The sequence below is a fragment of the Amphiura filiformis genome, chromosome 15 (assembly GCF_039555335.1).
Source record: "Amphiura filiformis chromosome 15, Afil_fr2py, whole genome shotgun sequence".
NCBI classification, from domain to species: domain Eukaryota; kingdom Metazoa; phylum Echinodermata; class Ophiuroidea; order Amphilepidida; family Amphiuridae; genus Amphiura; species Amphiura filiformis.
In genome coordinates, this window is record NC_092642.1 from 31034976 (window position 1) to 31048244 (window position 13269).

Here is a 13269-nt window from a genome sequence, read left to right on the forward strand (position 1 = left end):
AAATCCTTGAAAGATTAAAAATGCAAGTCCATTGGATTTAATATTCAAGTCCTTTAAGATTTACTTTTAAGCATATCTGGGATTTATTTCAAAATAATATAAATCTTTATAGGGATATAAATATCGATATTAAATACAAGTCCGTGTGACTTCTTATCAAGCAATACGTCTATTCACGGCAGTAATACCAAATCAGGACTACTTCTTTCATAAAGTTCAAGCAATAGTCTGCAGTGCCAGTGATAATTCCAGTGTCACTGCAGTGGCCGAGTGTGATCCTTCATGGAAATAAGCTTACCCATTTATAAATTATATTATGTGTATAGGTAAGCTTATACAGCAGAAGCACAGACTACTACCTTGGCGATTGAAGATAACTTTCACATTGGCCCTTCGTGCACAACAATGTAAGCTTTTTCATGGAAGTTATAGTCACTGACATTGGCAATTACAGCATCTGGGATGCCATTCTGCTAAACAAATTCGTCCATATCACTTCATTCATTCGCTCGCCACCACACGAAATCGCAAAAGAAAGATGGCGGTTGAGCAGTCCAGGAAAACGTTTCGATTTGATCACGTGCACGCACCATCGCGTTGTGATTGGTTCAATGTTTAAGTCTTTCGAAAGATTTAAAAATAGATTTTCTTTTTCCCGAACCCAAAGAAAATTTAAATCCCCGCGTAAAATAAATCTTAAAGACTTAAAAATTTACATGTCTCAACTAAGATTTAAATTTTAAGTCTTTCTAATTTAGAGTGTATCATATCTATACTATAATAACTTGCCGGGAAAGTATTGAAGTTTTTCGACTTTATTCTGCGCGAGTGAATAGCGTATGAAAGACCCTCATTATTTGTAACCTATTACTATAAACCCTTCCTATACATGTGAAGTGCTTTACGCGATTCCCGGGACGCGATTCTCCGAGCGAGTAGTGTCGAAGGAAAAAACGGCTTTACTGTTCCATAAAATCCTTAACATCTCCCTATGTAGACCGAATATATTTAGGTATCTTTGAACAGAATCATGAGGATCGTTCATGAAAGTCTCAAAACAGATACAAAATAAGTAAATTAGGAATATTTCACTATCGGACACCTTATTTAATAAGAAAGAAGATGGGCCCTCAAATTGTGCATTGATAGAAAACCAACTCATACGGACCAATTTCAATCGCATCATCCGTTACACCATACGTTAGGTGTTGTGAGAACTGTCATTGCCAGGAAGGCTCCATTGTTTCTGAATAAGCGGATCATCAGAAGGTAGGTAGAGCTAAGACAAAAGCAAAGGTCTTACAGTGTTGACATATGTGGAAGGCTTATCTGAACGGGCGTCCACAATTTTCAAAAAGCATGGTTTTATATCAAACCGCATTCCACCATCCGCAAATCCTTTGCACACTCGAAGGATAAACGAGACCCCCTCCAAACAGCCGTAGCAGTTTACGAAATTCCATGCAAGAGTTGTCCAACTACTATGGAAACCGGCCACTTATTGTCTATTTATCCAACCCTGGTTTAGTTGTAGATCATATAGCATCTCGCCAAAAGAAGAACCACACAACAAAGTTAATAGCATCCAATAGGGTACTGCATGACACACATGTATGTTACACACATGAGCAGTCCAGCGGGCAGTTGCCTGATAAACATGATGAAGTCTGATGGTATCAGACGCAACGCAGCAAGATGCACAAATAAGGTCCAGTATCAGATCTAATTCAAAATTTTATGTTTGTAACGACTGGGTAGCTGGGAATATTCACTATTATGGCACTGTAGGCCTATACTTTCAAGGTTTAAATAACAGTAAAAAATATTACAATTAAAATTCGAAATGTCAGAAATGGTCATCTATAATCAGATTATTGTATGTTTTAGAGGTTAGTTATGTAAAGTACGTTCCACTCCATTGCGACGTGAGCAATAATTTGGTTCATTTTATTAACAGTGTAACATAATTATAATGGTCACTGGAGCAATGGCAAAGGAGTTCCTACACCCGGGTTCATACGCTCCTTTTCTTTGTCAATGTTTATCCACCTTTGGGAGAAGCATCTGCAGATAAAGACAGATTATTATTCAAGCTAGCAGTCAATATATTTTTGTTAAAATGCAGGTATTTTTTTACTATGTTGAATTCAAATATGTTGTCTGCAAAGTTGTAAAATTGTGCGCGTATAGGACATGTTATGTAGTTTCGAGACGGAGCTCTAAAGCTCAAAAGGCCTATAAACCCGATTAAAATCAAGTGTGCAACCAGCTTAAGGGAAGATCCTCATCAAAATCACTTTTTCTTTAATAAAGGTGCTATGATTACCAAATTTGGTCTGTAGGACCTTTGGGCCAATAAAAGGAGAAAAAATGATTTTCACCTAATTTGCATATTTCAATGGCCGCCATCTTGGATTTGAAGGTGTTAAATTTCATTAAATTAAATTAGCCTATGGACACAGGGGAATGAGCTAGGAACTTGATTTTTATTTCAGATGAAAGAGAAAAGTCATATTAACAAAATGTTGGAGTCAGATTTTTTTTTTAACCGTTATTTTGGCCAAAAACAGGAAAAAGCCCCCAAAAAAGCACTTTTTTGGAAAAAAAAGGCCTAAGATAAAAATAAATTGGGGACAAAATCAGGAAATCTGACTCCAACATTTTTTGACAAATGACCTGAGGTACATTCTGTCCAAATTTCATAGAAATCCATTAAAAAATAGGGTCCACTGACTATTTTGAAGGTAAAAAATCATCATTTTTGGGAAAATGCGTTTATATCTAGAAACACCTTTTTTATTTTTTAATGCAAATTAGATGAACATTTATTACATGTAATATGTAAAAAAGCAGGTAATTGATTTATTACAATTTGTTGTGAAGATAACATGATAAAAGCTTATGTACTTTTTGAGATACAGATTTTTTACTGTAAAAATATTATATATCGCCACTTGAAAAACAATAAAATACATAATAAATATCACAGCTTGAAAAACAATAAAATACATAAATAATACATTTGATCGTGCAAGATGCTTCACTTCAAGTTGCAATTTCTTGGGAACCGTAAATGCGATTTGTGTGGAATAAAAAGTATGTGAAAGAAAAAAGTCTGCCTGGAGTGACAATGAAATATGACTATAAATGGGTGTTTTTGATGAGGGTCTTCCCTTAAATAACAACTGACTTGGTATTGACAGCTATAAATACCTTCATTTTCAGAAACTTTCAAAATCGAAACTTAGATTTATATTTCTTCATTCTCAATTTAAAAACAATTAATGTAAAATGAACGCGAAATTACAGCCCGTAGCATACGTGTCACCTTCAATATTGCAGTGTCCTCCAAATGCGTATGCACACACCCCACAAATCAATCCGCACACATAAAACAACCCCCTCTCCATCGCACACACCCTACACACACCCACACACCTCACCCTCTGGCAAAGCTCGATCGTTTGGCGATGCGATTATGTCTCTGGAAAAACAACAATTTGTATGCCCTTGTTTCACAAGAATATGTCGTCACCCTGCAACTATAATGCCTAATGCCCCCGTCATATTTTCCTGCCGCTTGCCGCTGGCGTATCAGCCAATGACAAGCCTTGGTTGTGTTTGTTTGTCTGCAATGCGCGTGCGCCACGCCGCTCAGCGGCAAGCGGCATGGTAGTATGAAACCAGCATTAGTCATTTTTGTTCATTTTCAGAATGAAGTACAAAATGTGTTTCAAGCATCCATCAGTTACTTATTCACCCTAATTATTTGTGATGCGATCAAGCAAAATCAGTCGGAACTCGGAAATATAGTAATAAACATTTATAAAGCTGCATTTTGAAGAAAACCCCATTGAAATTAAAAAAACAGCTCCAACGATATAAGCATTTAAAGAGTTTCTAAAACAACAGGAAACAAAAGGAAATAATTATTATCTTTGTTTGGCTATATCTCAAAATCAATATTAATTCGTCTCATTGGCATTTGTTCTTGTGCAAAGGATGGTGAATAAATATTCTTGAACCATATGTTGTACTTTGTTCTCAACATTACAAAAAAATGACTTAGGCAATTATCATAGCAGGTTTAAGATATAGTTAACACTTGAATTAGGCAAAAGGATTTCATCATGTGTTTGAGAATGTGAATTTGAAACGTTTCGAGCATCTCAAAGTTACTTTTAGTTAAGTAAATATTCGACTATTCGGTAGAAAAGGAAAAACGCATTCCGCAATTGGATTTTAAACAATTCGCAAGCGTTGACACATACTATTATTTTTGGCCTAGCATACATTTGTGTGTCGACGTCGAAATCCACTTGTTGACGATAACGTCTCATAACTAAATTTGAGTCTTTTTGTTTTGCCTTTGAATTTTCAGCTGTTTATGTACGTTTAAAGGAAATTGCCAAAGCTGGTGAGATGATGATCTGTAATGTAGGCCTACTCATCATCACAATGTGTAGCTTCCCAATGAGGATACGCTTACAGTGTTAGGGTTAAACCTACAGACAAACGGATACTTGAAGTGTTAGTCGTCTATATTGCATGTGTTTAATAAAGTAGGCAATGTATAGGACTTTAAATAATTCGTGATAATTCTGACGAGTTGTCTAAAGACAATTCTTGAAAGAAAATATATTGATATTAATCCGCGATGTTATAAGGCCCGCCGATTACGAGCTGATCAAACTGTATACGAGAATCAACACATATATAGTCTAGTTCACACCTATACGCCGTAGAAGTGACGTCATAATCGGATTAACTACCATAGCAATAGATGAATACAATTTTTGAATAGACCGCTCTGCACTACAAGCAGATTGCACTAATCACCTGTGTATGTCAGCAAACATTGATTGAATACAATACCGCTGTTTTCAAAGATACTTATCTTACAGGTGCGAGTGATCAGCCTTTCTTTGATATCTATGATTCAATGCATTGGTACCGCGTGAACGTTGTAGTGCAGGGCGGTATAGTCAAAATTGTATTCATCTATTGCTATGGTAGTTAATCTGATTAACTACGTCACTTCTACGGCGTATTGTTCCCAATACACCCAGATGCATTTTTTTCTAACCTACTTCTTCGTAATCCTTAGTGCACAAATTTTGTTGTTCCCAAAATAAAATATTGTCCCATGGGTGGGGGAAAGGTCATTAAACTTTACATAGAATCAAGTTTCAAATATCATCAAATTGTGTCAAAAACATTACTAATTTATTCCTCTGGTCATACGGACTCAGAAAATGTATAGCTTTATCTATCTAGGATGTACCGTTCTTGAGTTATTACCAAAAAGGTCTAAGGTCAAGCGTTGACCTTTAAAGGGTCAAGATTAAAGTTGCTCCGATCTTGATCAAAATAGTGCCAAAATCTCCATTTTGATAAAATCTTAAACAATGCTAGTTAGCAATATGTAGGATGTTTCAGAACCTAGATTTCAATACCATGGCCGCTATATTGTTTCTCATTGCCGTTGGTATAGTCACCAAAATTTAAAACTTGTCATTTGGCAGTTTTTTGTTTCAATCTACCAAAGGCTTTTAAAATGTGAGGGTTTAGATAGTAACTATTTGGAAATATTCGTAGGCTCTTAATTTTTAGGCTAGTCCATATTTCTTTTTAAGGGCTCGGATAGCGAGTTTTTCAGGTAGCACAAAAACCTTTTTGTGATACCTGAAAACCAAAAAGTCTTTTTGGGAAAAAATCTATATCTTCAATATGAACGGTAAATTTTTTCAATTGATCGTCGCCTTTTCATCCTTTAATTACATATCATTAGATTTATACTATTTACTTCGAGGACGGCTGCATTTGCCATTAAATGTGTATTATATCGCGAATTTCAAAAAATCAAAATTATTTGATATCAGCAGGATAGTCCTCGTTTTAAAAATGCACAAAGATCCCACAATAAGTACGTGGAAACATCGCTGTCCGAACCCTTAATCATCGATAAGTGTCTCTTACATGATAATGTAATTTGATTTGATTCTATAGACAGAATTTCTGATCAAATTTGGCTTGGAAAATCTAATGAGAACTTATTTCACTAGAAATCTATTCAAGTCGACAAGATGTTTTTAGAGTGATTTTACAATGTGCAAAAGACCTTTTCAAACTGAGTCATTCCGATAAAACCCGAAACATGAAATAATTTTACCTATCGCGCACGCATAAAAGTACCTCTTCAGCATCATGTACAGTGCGAAGTTCCAATGTGTATCAGGCATCATAAACTACGATGAACTTTCTACGCATCTGTAAGATTAGTATCTTTGAAAAGAGCGATATTGTATTCAATATATGATTGCAGACATACACAGGTGATGTGTACAACCTGTTTGTAGTGCAGGGCGATATAGTCAAAATTGTATTAATCTATTGCTATGGTAGTTATCCGATTTATTACGTCACTTCTACGGCGAATAGGTAATGACCATCGACAAAGAAAACCTAGGGCGGCTCAAAATGATATCACATTTCAAAATACCATGGCCGCTATATTGTTTCTCATTGCCGTTGGTATGATAGTCACCAAATTTTAAAACTTGCCATTTGGCAGTTTTTTGTTTCAATCTACCAAAAGCTTTAAAAATGTAAGGGTTTAGATAGTAACTATTTGGAAATATTCGTAGGCTCTTAATGTTTAGGCTTGTCCGTATTTCTTTTAAAGGGCCCGGATGGCGAGTTTTTCAGGTATCACAAAAACCTGGAAAAAAAGTTAAGTCTTTTTGGGAAAAAATCTATTTGAACGGTAAAATTTTTCAATCATCACCTTTTCATCCTTTAAGTGCATATCATTAGATTTATACTATTTACTTCAAGGACTGCTCTAAATTTCAAAAATATCAATTTCTAATCATTTGCCATTAAATGTGTATTATATCGCGAATTCCAAAAATTCCAACAACAAAAATTATTTGATATCAGCAGGATTTTCCTCGTTTTAAAAATACACAAAGGTCCCACAACCCCGAACCTTTTAACATCGATACAAAATTGTCTCTAACATGATAATGTAATTTGATTTGATACTATAGACACAATTTCTGATCAAATTTGACTTGGAAAATCTAATGAGATCTTATTTCAAATCGCCAGATGTTTTAGACCCGGGGGGGGGCACTTCCATGACAGATATGTATCATGTGCCTCGGGATAGACCCCCTTTTTCAAACCGACTTGTACCCATTGACCCCCTTTTTGTGTTATGGTCCTACCTATTACCCAATGACCCCCTTTAAAAAAATTCATGTACTCAATGACCCCCTTTTTCTATTTCCTGCTATAACCAATGACCCCTCGTTTAATTCCCAAATTTAGGTGGTATTTGTGTTCTCCTCCAGAAATAATAAGATTTTTCACATTTCCAAGGTGGCCAAGTTATTTTTACGCAGTTTGGCACTTATTTATGTGTACTTAATGATACTCTTTTGGCAATCCTGTACTCAATGACTCCCATTTTACTTTTTGTTACCCCAATGACCATCCTTTTTTCAAAGTTTCATACCGAATGACCCCAGTTTTATTCAGGTTGTGTACTGAATGACCCCATATTTTTGTAATTATTGTACATTTGACCTGAATGCCCCCTACTTTTAACATGGCCGAGGCACATCCCTGCCATTTCAGATAGGGAGTGCCTCCCCCGGGGTTTTAGAGTGATTTTAAAATGTGCAATTACATTATCATACTGGAGACAACTGATTCTCTCTTAACAGACAATGTTGTGAAAAATCTGGACATTTGACACAAAAATATTCTACATAAACAGACAGTAAAAAGTGATTACGCCGATGTTAAAAAAGAATAATGACTTGCCACTAATAATGGATAATGATTATTGACAGGAGAGGAGGAAACTAAAGCCGGTGCAAAATGACCACACTAATCACATTTCAAAATACTTTGGCCGATAACATCCCATAGAATAAATGTTACCTAAACCATACCACGTTAACTTCTTTAGATGTTAACTGTAATGAATATAGTTGATATAAAATATCATAAAATGTTATTCGTTGCGAACGAAGATATGGTCACCAAATGTCAGCCTAAAATGTTGGAGCTTGACATTTGGCATAGTTTATAGGCCCTACATATTTTGGCAAATTATGTGAATACCATGCATCGTGAGAGCAATCATCTATGACAATTTTAGATGGTGTCATAACCTATTTCCTATTAATATAAGGCTGTGGTTTATATTGTCTGGTGTAATATCACGTATTCATATCAGTTCATCAGATCATATCTGCGAGTTCAAGAAAATGATTGCCTAGGACGTTTATTAAATTTGAGTTCACACTGGGTTCGAAGACACATCTTCCAGATTGTATTTCTTACTACCATAAGTCACTAATGACTTATGGTTATTCATGTCAAGAGTAAACAAGAATAATATTATAGATAATATCAGTATTTTTTTTTTTCATTTTTGGTACCGTATTTATTTGCGCCTAATATTGTGTCAATATAGTAATGCCACACTTCTGCTTCACATTTTTCTCACGTTTCCGTCTGTATGTCTGTCTGTATATTACCGCGCACACTGTAACCGTATTATTATTGGGGAGTTAAACAGTGTAAACATTTGTTTTTAAAGTAAACACCGCAACCTATAAAATAAGGGGTGAAAGTCATTTAGGGGATGATTAGGGTATCATTATAAAATGGTGTGGTGGTGGTGGTTAAAACGATAACTCTTGTAGCTTATCATTCAGCCTTAAAGGAATGACGGAATTTCTACATTGTCCGTATAGAATTCCTGCATGCTTTTTAATATCAATTGATAGCAATAAATGAATAGTTATAGTAGTTTGTATACCGTAGATGTCTCGTTACCTAAGTAGCACCAGCACCTAATACCCATTCAGTCCTATTAGTCGTGACCTGTTTTTTTGTGTTTCATAGGTACAAAAATGAATAGAAGTAGATAAGTTATTTCATGTTTTAACCCGACATTTAACATTCGAACTTTTTGACACCTGCATATTATCTTTGACCAAAAAGGTTGTATTTTTACAAATAGGTAACTCACAAGGAGTCTATATGCCAATGTTATTGCTTCTATCACCTTGGGGTCAATTATGACCTAAACATTGATTAATTTACTGTACTTTAGAATAGGCATAGTTTTAGAGGTCAAAGCATATCGTAATTTAAAATATAAAGCAAACGCTAATATTCGGAAAAACATGATAAGATAGTATACAAATATTGAATGTTTATGAGTTCAATGGTAAGGATATTTTCATGAGGTGAAATGTGGACTGTTCCATTCAAGGCTTTAAGTTGAATGGTACATATTGCACCGAATGGAAATATTCTTTCCATTGAATGAATAAAAACATTCAATATTTGTTCCCTTGCTTACACTTAATTTTGTAAATCACCGGAAAACAAAATAAATTAAAAGATATCTAAATGCATATTTATTTTAGAAGCTACACCCGCACCTATGATTGGCGACTCGAGGTGGAAACCTAGACTTCTCCGTAGTCCACTTGCTCATTGTGCATACTCTGGCTATTGAATAAAAGCTTAAAACTCTGAATTAATTAATTTGTGCACAATTGATAGATTTTCACATCTGATCTTTTTAGTCACCGTACTCCCTCTGTTTGTTGGCTTTCCAAGTGGACTACTGACTTTGGATTGCGGTTAACATGTTTAACACGGTTGTCTATGGATGAGAATGTCGGATTTCTGGCCTACTAAAATTGGCCATGATGTAATGCATCTTTAAGTGGATCTGGCTTGTGATTGGTCGCCCAAATCTCGTTATGGTTTAAATCCTCCAAGCACGTGCCATTACCATTGATAACAACATCATACACAACTATGCGGCGCTTTTAGTACTAGGTGCATGAGCGCGTCTTGTACGTACAGCTTTGCGTTTGCGGTTACATTGGATTGATAAAGAAGTATGATTGACAGTGTGTGTTAGGGACTAAGTCCCCGGTCAAAGTCCTGTTAAAAAGGCAATGTCCATAGTCGATTTTAACTCGGGCTCAAATAATATGGGAGATTCTACAATTAGAATTGTTCAGTATTGAAGTGCCATTATACTTATGCCATTATAATATGTTGCATTTAATAATATATGCCTACTTATAGTTTACTGTTATTGCACTAATATAATTATAATAAACTTTTTCATAACCATTTATTAGTATTTTGATGTCATAGATATAAGTATAATTTCGAGTTCAACTGAATGCGTTCATCATGATTAATAACATATTTTCATTTATCAAAAATCGACTATGGCATAGTCTAGGTGGAAACCTCGCTCTATACTTTCGCGCGTCTGTCAGCGTTGCTATGGTACCTCCGCGTCCTTGCAATGGAAAAATAAATATTGCACGAAAAATAGCAGAAGTAAACAATATAGTAGTTGACCAATCAAATGACAAGAAACTTTGTATGAGTTATATAATACATTTTGTACTCTTTTTTCTAATATACCGTATTGTCATGATTGTGAATAATAGACATTAATGAACAACAGAGTTGATAAACTGTCAAAATAACGCTTAACAGTGGATGAGCCAAGTAGCAGGTTGGGAAGTACCACTTGGCGGGCAGGTAGTTGACATCATGGGCTACATAGCAATAATTGAACCTAGTAAGGCAATAAGTAGCTTTTGGCGGGAAAATGCCATTCGCCTTTAAACCGCAGTTACATTTTTTTTAAACTTACTCTAATTAAACAATTGACTAGAGGAAATAAATGTTAAGGTTTTTTTAAACACATTTTTAGCAAGTTTGAAATATACCCAGCAAACACAAAAACGTTTTAAAAACGTTTTAAATAAGTTATATTTTGGCTTTTGGTTTAGGTAAAAACGTTTTAATTACATGTACATTGAAATGTCGGGTTATATAAAGGTCATGATAACGTTTACGTTTTGTATGAAAACACACTACAACAATATTTTTAAATGTTTTCAAAAATGTTATTGTAAACTATTTTTGCAAACATTTTGCCAAATATTGTGTCAATACTTAAATAACATTATGTTAAAATATTTGAACCCAGCAAACACATAAATATTCTTAAAATGTTTTTTTTTCAAAATCTTTAAATAACATTTAACTGTCGGGTTATATAAAGGTCATGAAAACGTTTTTAAAACGTTATTGAAAAATATTTTTTCAACCCCAAATTAACATTCTGTTTAGAATGTTTTGTATCAAGTTTTCAAGAATGTTTTTGGAATGTTATTAAAACGTTTTTATACCCTTTATATAACCCGACATTTAAACATTGTTTGTAAAACATTTTTGTTTTCTGTTCAGTAGATTATCAAAAAATGTTTTTAAGGTTATAAAAACGTTTTATACTCTTAATATACCCTTAATATAACCCGCCATTTAAACGTTTTCTGACAACCTTTTATAACCTTTTGCGAATGATGTCGAAAACGTTTTGTGTTTGCTGGGTAAACCCTATGTAAAGTTTCAGGACCTTTTCCCGCCGAAAAATATTCCGGTCCAATTGATATCATGGATTTTTGTGTATCCTATGATGTGAACTATCACCATACTGGAATCAGTAACCCCCCCTCCAATTTGGTCTGGCTTATAATAGGGTGCATTTATCACCATCGTACTGGCTGCTGTTGCCTGCTGTCTCTAAAGTCTCTATATTATGTTGAACAAATCGATCGTTCACTTTTTGAGGAAAAACACAACGTTTGTCACAGATATAGAGTTAAATATGATGAATAATTCTGGATATCAACCAAGTGAAAATACAAGTTGAGACATTCCGGTGAAAAGTGCATTTTTGTATGATTTTTACACCAGTATTTTCCGTCACTCAACAGCCGGAAATTCTAACACAGTGGCCTATAGGGACACTGTAATACATGATATTATGCGTAACTCGCGTATTAAGTTCAATTTCCGAGTCAATTTAATATTTTAGAATTAAGCTATTTTCATGTATATCAATTGAATCATACCCTAAAAGGAGGGTGCTGAAATACTACTTTAAACTAACATATTGATCATCAATACCATTATTACACTGAAGTTTGTTGATTGACTTTTTAGATTCATACTGTTGCTTCTCTAGATTCAAACAAATATTTAGTACATTTCTTTCTTTCTTCGAGCCACCTCCCTTGAGATCTTATAACCTTTCATTAAGCATGTTAAGTGACTATACGCCCGGACTATACGTTACTTAATACTCCAATTTTACAAGCATTATTGTTGCACTTTATGGTAATCATCATCAGGTTGGTTGATACAATTTTCCTAAAGCTCAGCCTGTAATTTATATTCAATCTGTATTAGCTTACTCATCCTCTGTTTTTGTGAGCTTGTTTGTAAATTGAACATACATTTTAGTGATACATTCCTTTATGTTGACCTTGGCAAAGGTTAGCCATAGGATATCATACATTAAAACCGCTGATTGATGCGTGTTCTACAATGTTCAGTAATACATTGTTCTAATGTATAATGTATGTAGGCCCTATTTCCTTTGTTCGTATGTATATGACGTTGTGACTAATATGAAGCTAATTTATTTCATTCAGTAATCATTCTTAAATTAATTATTGAATATCCTTTTTAAATTTTCCTTGCCCTTATACAGTAACTCTACTAATCATAATCAGATATCTTTTAAGATTTAAAGTGGCACCTTGTTCTTTGATGGGACTAACAGAGCTACTAACTTAATCCTTATCCAGATTCTTAAAATGAACCACAGATAATTATGTTATCAATTTAGACAGGCTTTTTACTAATTGTTGCTTGTCACCTATACAGCCGTATAGGATTCAGTAAAAGAAATAAAATATCTTGGACATGGTCTCTTATTTATTTCGCTTAGATTCCAAACTTGATATAAGTTTGTAAATAATTTTAAACTTTCCTCCCAACCATACATAGCATGTGCAGGAGTCTCCCGACTTCCCGCTTAGAGTGCACTGAGTTAATGTATCAATTCGGTCACAAAAAGAACCGAAAATGGGTCAACACAGGCTTTGGTATGGCAAGAGGTGGGCGTAAAATTCAAAAATAAAATAATAATTTGATTTTGTAAGACCTGATTAATTTTCCGCTGCATAACAGAAATAGTTGAAGCCAAGATATTTGGGGAGATTAGAATTAGTACGTATATAATACACATCGCTTGTACTCTTTAAGGTTGAGTAACTTATTAATGTGACACTTCTCAGAACAATTTTCAATCATCAAATTATTGATTTTTAAAAAGTACAAATCGCAGTTTAA